This window comes from Oryctolagus cuniculus, chromosome 14 (assembly GCF_051225735.1).
Source record: "Oryctolagus cuniculus isolate XC-2025 breed Fujian yellow rabbit chromosome 14, ASM5122573v1, whole genome shotgun sequence".
Taxonomy (NCBI): Eukaryota; Metazoa; Chordata; class Mammalia; order Lagomorpha; family Leporidae; genus Oryctolagus; species Oryctolagus cuniculus.
This window is the reverse complement of record NC_142880.1, coordinates 64,103,731-64,112,039: the sequence shown is the minus strand read 5'-3', so window position 1 is coordinate 64,112,039 and position 8,309 is coordinate 64,103,731. Positions and strand designations below refer to the sequence as shown.

Genomic DNA, 8,309 nt, shown 5'->3' with positions numbered 1-8,309 from the left:
TTTGAAAATGACAGGTGCCCATAAATGGGAAAAAATGTGCATTGCTTCCATTTACAGGAATTGCCTAATTCCAAACATGGTAATGAGAAGGATTTAAAAGTGAAATCTGTTCTGGAACACTCCCCTACCTGGCAGAACCGGCTTTTTAGATTCACCTCTTCTGTGCTCTCTATTAACGCTATTAAATTTCAACCGACTGTAACGAGAGTTAGAGTAATGCTAAAGATATTTGCATAGATTTCTCCAGGTTTTTTGATGATCTAATTGAATAGCAGGATTTTTTTTTGCATATATACAAAGAGCTTGAAGCTACACTGAATTTATTATGCAATATTCTACCAGGAACATCCCACATTCATGCTTATAGTAGAAAGAAACACTGTTTTTTGTCTGTAACACAAATGACTTCCTTGGCTAGTACACCTCAACTCGTTGGGCTGTGGTGAGATAGTGTTTGCAGTGTTCCATGGAAACAAAGTTTGAAAATGTCGGGCTAAGTGATGTGAATTTTTTTCCCATTGCAGGATTTCTAAGAGCCTTTGATATTCAGGTTTACTGTGTGTAGCTCTAGAGATGGGTATAGCAGTTCGTAAATTTATGTGGCCATAGATAGCCCCTCTTTTGTTCTCAAGAACACTTGACCTAGCTTATCAAATGTCCCATATGGCAGAGTGTATTTCTGTTCAAAATATTTGCTACTCTTCTCTGTCATTTTTTTTTCTGTAGAAGAATGATTCCTCCCAATTCCACTGAACACAGGAGTAGTCTTGTGACCTGTGTTAGCCAATGTGATGTGGCTATAGGTAACATGTGGCACTTCTGGCAGATACCTTAAGAGCCAGCTGGGATGCAGCTGACCTGTTCTTTTAACCTTCTCTTCCAAGACCAGCCACGTCTCCGAGTGTTTGTTCTGACATCCCAGAGTTCAAGAGCATCCCATGGTGGAAATGGAAATGCCTAAGAAAAATACCTTTGAAGTCATCTTCCATTAATGCAAGCACAACTTAACCTAGGCTGAGTCACACATCCCACCTCCAAACATTTCTGATTACTTGAACCTTAACCAATTTTTACAGCTGCACTCACTCTGGTTTAATCTTTTAAATGATGAAGTGTTCTTAGAATTCTTCTTTGGATTAAGACAATAACTTGAGTGTGAATCAAAAAATGTGTATGAAACATGACTTAAAACAATGACATTTAGGGTCCAGTGTTATCATGTAGCAGGTAAAGCCACCTGTTCTAATGCCAGCAACCCTTATGGACACCAGTTTGTGTCCCAGCTGTTCTGTTTCTGATCCATATTTCCTCTAATGGCCTGGGAAGAGCAGTGGCCCAAGAGTCTGAGCACCTGCCACCCATGTGGGAGACCCAGATGAAGCTCCTGGCTCCTGGTTTCCTCCTAGCCCAGCCCTTTGCGGCCATCTGGGTAGTGAATCAGTGGATGAAAGATTTACTTCTCTCTCTCTTTCTTTCTTTCTCTCTTTCTTTCTTTCATTCTTTCATTCTTTTGTTCTCTCTCTCACTCCTTCCCTCCCTCCCTCCCTTCCTTTCTCCATCTCTCTGTCTTTCCCCTCCTCCTTCTCTGTAACTCTGATTTTCAAATAAATCTTCTTTTAAAAAGATAATGACATTTAAACACTTATATACCTAGAAGTTATCCAAAATGTCAAAAATGGATATTCATTGGCATAATTCCCAGAGATTCTGGATCAATGGGAGTGCCAGGGGCTCAGGGAATCTGAATTTTAAGCCAGATACTTTAAGCCACTAGAGATATTACCAAGGCAGGCAGTTTGTCTGCCTTACCTCAGGAATGTTGCTGTAAAGCTGATCATTTGATTATTTTATGACAACATGCATTTCAGTAAATGCCACTTCCATTTAAGAAGACACCCTGGAGAGTCCTCTTTTGAGTTACTGGGGGCATATATGAAATCGGTTTCATTACATTTTGGTTTATATTATATTTAGTGCAAAAATGTTTTATGTGCAAAATGGCACTTTCATGCTTGAATGCCCATCTTATCCAAAAACCCTGGCTCTCAATGACTTTTCAAAAAAAAAAAAAAAAATCAGCCTGCTTTAAGATTAAGTTCTGTTGTCAATGAAGATCAAGGGCTTTTCAGTTGCAAGTGACAGAAACCTAATTCAAACTGCCTTTTTTTTTTTTTTTTTTTTTTTGACAAGTCTGACTGTTTATTGCTGGGGGCAGGAGGCTCAGGGGCTCTTGGTGGGGCGGGTGCGCTTCCTCTTCACCGTCACGGGCTTCTGGACGCACTGGATGGCGCTGGCTCAGCGGATAGCAGCCATGCGCAGACCGGGGCAGTACTTGTTCTTGTGAATCATGTGCCGGATGCTGCTGAGGGTGGCCACGGGCGTTCTTCTTGATGGTGGTCCGCACGTACGAGGTGGCTGGCTTGTGCTGACCGTGCTGTACGTCTGCTTGTTCCTCTTGACCAGGAAGCTGGAGCAGTTGCGCACGACCATCCACTGCAGGTGCGCGGACATGGCGGCGGCTCCTTAAGCAAAACAAATGTATTGTTCATAGAACTAGAATGTCCATGGTTCTTGAGAGAATGAAATAAGCTTTCCTGGTTGAGTGGACAAGACGTGTTAGCACTGAGACTTGATCCACCTGTGGAGTGGGCGGATGCAATGGTTATCTAGGCAGGACAAGAATATCTCTTGGGAGGAAGACCAGGGCAGACAAGGCACTATCTGGATGCTTTGGGGACAGGTGGAAGGGAAAACTAAGCAGGTGATTTGTACAGGGAAGTTGGCTGGTGTCATCCATGGAAGTTCTGACAGTCAGCTAGTGAATGTCTAGGGGTGGAGTAGGGAACAAAGAAGTAGAGAGAGTAAGAAATCCAAGCTTCACCTATAACTGACTCCAGGTACCCAGTAGACAGTTTCAAGTACCTGTTTCCTTCCATCTCCCAGCTCTGCTCTCCTCCACGTTCGCTTCATTCTTGGGAGCACTCTCCCATGATCTACAACCTGGGTCCCGCTGGTTTGGCTTGAGTTAGGGACAATCTACCCAATCAGTGAGGCCAGAGATGCTCTGTTTCATCACTGCTGGGCCATGTGCCCATCCCTGGAGACCCAGATGAGGTTTCAGCCACGTGAATCACAAAGGTTTCCGAAAGGAAAATTGGGGCACTGGGGCCAGCAGAGGAGGTTAGCAGGGAAAAGTCCATAATGTGTGCCCACTCCAGACTTGTCACTTGTGTCTGGATCAGCGATCTCCCAGGGAAGGAAGTTCACACACTGGATTTTCTTTTTCCCAAAGGGGATTTTCTCTCAAGTGCAAAACAATCAATTTTATTCCAAAATGTTTGAGGCAAACAATCTCTGTTCTTTTTGGAGGAAATATCAGGGAGAAACTCAGTGTTATAGATTGTAGTTAGGTCTAACTGCCATCCTAGGAACCTGTGTTTTGTACCTCAAGGTTACCTGTTAATAAGTTTCCTAAATATGTTGACCCTACATACCTGGTAATCTTGATTTAAGTTCACAATGGTTTGCTTTGCATGAAAGCCAGCTATTCTGCAGATACATAAAGGTTAAGGAGAAAAATGCTAGCAATGTTCTGTCCTTTTAAGTCAATTACTAAAGGTCAAAATCAGAGCCGTTGCTACCAAAGAGTTCTCAAAATATCACAGACAAAGGCAGTTCAGTCTTTATTATTATTTCTATGCACTCACTCATGATCTTTAACCAACATGTTCCATATCAAATCCCTTCACAGAAGAAGATTTTTGGATTTTGCTCTATTTAGAGCTCATATTTTCACTTATTTATTATCATGGAAAAATTGTATGGCAAAGAAATAAAGTTGTTTTTCCATTGACCCACTCTTTTTACCTAGAGAAAGCTGCTTCTGTCTGCTACTCCTGGTAAAATTAGGCCCCCATGCTACCATTTTTTTATTTGCTTGTATGCTGCCCTAGTACGGTGCCTTGCACACAATAAGCATTCAATAAATATTCATTAATTAATGGCCCAGCAGAGGAGTCACCTGTTTTGCATTATGCCACCATTCTCTGAGGCACTGTGGAGTCATTCTGCAGACAGCCTGGAGCTCTGCCGAGGTCGAGGTATTTGGGTATTTTACCAGGGACTTGGGAAATTCCAAAAATGAGATTTTTCTAAAAGTGGTTTTAAGACCCCAAAAAAAAAGCCAAAACATAACAGTTACTTTCATTTGTTAATGTTCAAAATGCAAAGTGGAGCACAATGAATGGAATGAGGTTTATTTAGGCAGATGACTAAACTCTCTAGTTCCCTGTGGCTGACAGCTTTGGCACTCAGAGTTCAACATCTGACAGTACAAAGAAGGAAATCCAACACATGGGATCTATAAGCACTTGGGTGATCACACAGACCCAGCCATCTCTGCCCTTTCTCCTCTCACAGTTTGTCCTCTGCAGGGCTGATACGGTAAGAGTGCATTTATCATCCTCAGACCACAGTAGAAAACATTGCAGAGCCAGCCAGGAAACCAGCTCGCCGGCCACCCACTCCCCAGCCTACTGGCTATCACGGAGGTGATAAATGACTGCCATCCTGCCTAACGTTCAGGGACTGAAAAGTTCAAGGGCATGGAAGGCTTATCTGTGTCAGCCTCTTCCTTTGGTAGCTTGTAGAAAAGCTGTCAGGATGAGAAGAGAGAAGAGGGAGAAGAATGGCTTGGCTGGATACCCCAGCCAGATGTCCAGAAACTAAAGCATAATGGTCTTTTCAGCTGGTGTCCTTGAATACCTTGAGCTATTAATGAAATTCTTATAACCTTGAATATTTGTTTATGTCCTCAGTGTCCATTCAAATCAGATTCACTGACAGCTTGATAAATGACCTTCAGTTTTATCTCAGACAAGTGCACCACGGTTCAATCGATGGCTTTGCTTATGTGAGCACTTTGGGGTTCTGTCCATGGATCTATTTTTTTTTTCACTTATTTATTTAGTTTGTTTGAAAGACAGTAAGAGAGAGAGAGACAGAGAGAGACAGAGACAGAGACAGACTGCTGGTTCATTTCCCAAATACCCACAAGAGTTGGGGCTGGGCCAGGTTAAGCCAGAAGCCAGGAACTCAATTTGTGTGTACCATAAGGGTGGCAGGGGCCCAACTACTTAAGCCATCACCTGCTGCCTCCCAGGGTGTGCATCACCAGGAAGTTGGAATCGGGAGCAGAGCAAAGCCAGGACTCAAATACAGCCTGTTTAATATGGGACGTGGCATCTCGGTGTCTTAATCACTGCACCAAGTACCCATCTCCCTAGGTCTATTTCTATTAACAATTGAGTCTCAGAAGCCTGCTTTACTAAGTTTTAGAAATTTGTACTTTGGATGTATCTGGATTTTGCCTTCACTCCCTCCACACAACAGACATAAAGGAAAACCCGTGGTAGAAATAGTATGTCCTTAGTTACTTGATCCTTCCTTATCAGGGACAACTGACTACTGTATCCAGATAAGTTTTTGCTGACACTATTATGATACTTGCCAAAGAAACTGTCTATTGTCGTGTTAACGCATTAAAATTGATGACCAACCCAGACTCCAAACCTTCTTTCCCTGCAGTCTCTAGCGGCATGTTGACTCTTGGCATTCACAGTTGTTTGCTTGTTGAACAGTGTCATGTTTCTATGACTCCGAGTGCTGGCTCCAGTTACAGTCAAGTGGAAGCAAGAACACTCAGGCAAGCCTTTCATGGAAAGACAGGCCTGCCCCAACTTTACATTTCTGGTAGTTGAACAGAGAAAGGGGAGATGTAATCTCTCCCAATTTCTCCAAGGTTTTGACAGAAGGAAGTTGAGTTGGGGATGGTGGGGAGGGTCACATTAGAAGTCAAGGTCAGGCCAGCCTCTGCCTTTCAGGAGGCAGTGGGTTGGGGTGCTGCAGGTAGGAGGGGAGGGGTGAGGACTGCATGCAGGCCCAAGTGGAGGCAGGCCAGGTAGCAGAGGATCACAGTACCTGGAGAGTCTGGGAGTAGGGAGGTGGCAATCAGACAGGTGATTGCGTTAGACTAGATAAGGCACCAGCAGGTGAGCATGACCTTGGAGTGGTGGGAAGGAGCAGTGCAGTCATAATCAAGGGCACTAGTCAATCGAAGTCATGACGTCATCTGGGGTTTTGACCCTAATCTTGTGTGTGGGCGGTGGGGCAAGGGCAGCAGGAGATAATACAGAGAACAGTGAGATGGAAGCACAGTGATGAAATCCTGAATCAATCCAGTTCCTGCTGTGGTTTGGTCACAGAGGAGTGGAGAAAAGACAACTAACACTCACTGACTGCTTCTTGTGCCTGTCAGACGCTGAGCTGGATTATAGAATTTGCTCATCCATTGGTTCAAAACATGTTCATGGAGCGCTGTGTGCAGGCACTGTTCTAGGCACTGGGAAAGAGCAGGGAAGAAAACAAAGTCCCTGTGCCCTTGGACCATTCATTCTCGAAAGGAGATTCAAGTCATGGACCTGATGCTGGATTGGAAGCTACTAAGTGTGCTCGAGAGAAAATGCAGCACAGCAGAGGGATAAGGAGTGTCATAGGACTCACTAAGAAGGTACCAACTGGGCCAGTGTCGGAAGGAGGTAGACATCTGGAAGAACTTCCACAGGCAGAGGCAACAGCAGGAATAGTGTTGTGAGGTGGGAGCAGGTTGGGTGTGTTCTAAGAACTACAAACAGGCTGGCATGCTGGATCCTATTGAGAGAGGGAGGGCAGAGTCGAAGGACATGTGAGAGGGAGCATACTAGGATGGAGGTGAGGCATCATCTAAGCCTCTTCATGGCAGTGCTCTCTGCTGCCTTGGCGACATTTGGCAAAGTCTGGAGACACTTTTGCTTGTCCCAGTCGGGGGACAGTGGTGCTAATGGCTTCTTATGGATAAAGACCAAGGATACTGCCAAATATCCTACGATGTACAGAACAATCCCACTTCACCAAATGCTATCCAGCTGCAGTTGTCAGAAGTGCCAAGATCAAGAAACCCTATTTTAGACCATCATAAAAGCTTTGGTTCTTCTCTGAAGGAAACTGGAAAGCATGATCAGGCTTTAAGAAAAGAAATTATCCAACTGTAATATTTACTTCTATGACTTTTGGAAGAGAAAAAGGGAGACAGTGATGCAGGAATCTTTCATCCACTGGTTCACTTCCCAAATGCACACGTCATCTAGAGCTAGGCAGTGCCAAAGCCAGGAGCCTGGAGCTCAGTTCGGGTCTCTCACACATGGCTGGCAGGAGTCAAGTACTTGAGCCGTCATCTGTTGCCTCCCAGGGTGCACATTATCAGGAAGCTCAGATCAGAGACAGAGGAGCCAGGACTTGAACTGGTCACTCCATCTGATAGAGGATGCAGATGCCAAAGAGTTGACCTAACTGCTCTGCCACACATGTGTCCCCAAGTAAACAGGATTATTTTGGATGCTATGGTGACTGTGGAGTACAGGGGAAGAAGGTGGAAGCACAGTGAACAGTTAGAAAATTGTTGCAGCAGTAAACAAGGGATGATGGGTCTTTGATGTTCACAATTTCAGATTTGGTTCTGTTAGCCCTACAGTAGAGATGAAAAAAAAAATGGAGGCTCAGAGAAGAACTCAGCCAGGTCCCATGGCTGATGAAACCACGGCTTTGACATGTGGAGCCAGGTGTGTGATTTCAACGCTGGATTCTTCCCATAGCATTATCATGGCCTCCCCCTACCCCCACCCCATCACCTTCATTTATACCTTCCTTCTCCATCAAAGTGCAAGCAATACCTCTTTTCATCTTAAAAAAGAGCAGGTGTGATATGCTTGTTTCCCCAAAGTATCATTCTGAGTATCTAAGCCACATGGACCTGAGTCTAGGTTATCCAAACCCACCTTTTAAATTTCTCCTAAGGACAGGATTGGCCTCAGAACCTGGAACAAGGATGAGTATATACATGGGGTCACTGGATCCTGCTGAGATTATAGATGTAAGAAGGAGGGAGCCCGGCACACGTTTGGGATCATTAGACTCCCGGGCATGTTGCTATGGCTTAGATATGATTCAGGCACCCCCGCCCCCACCCCGAGAGTTCATGGGCTGCAATTTGATCTCCATTGTGAGGTATGAAGAGGCCAAAAGCTTAATCCAACCATGATTCTTAGTGGGTGGACCTTAGGAGGTGATTAGATAAGTTCCTTGGGGTGCAGCCCCTATGATTGGCAGCTTTATAAGAGAAGAGAGACCAGAAAACACACACACGCACACACACACACACACACACGCACACACACGTGAACACTTCCAAGCTCTTGCTATATGACGTGACATGC

The 8,309-nt window shown here is 44.6% G+C and overlaps 1 pseudogene; it reads right to left on the bottom strand.

Annotated features, from left to right (window-relative positions):
- Nucleotides 1-2,220: 2,220 nt before the first annotated feature.
- On the bottom strand, nucleotides 2,221-2,517 carry LOC127492800 (large ribosomal subunit protein eL28 pseudogene; annotated as a pseudogene).
- Between the last annotated feature and the right edge of the window lie 5,792 nt (nucleotides 2,518-8,309).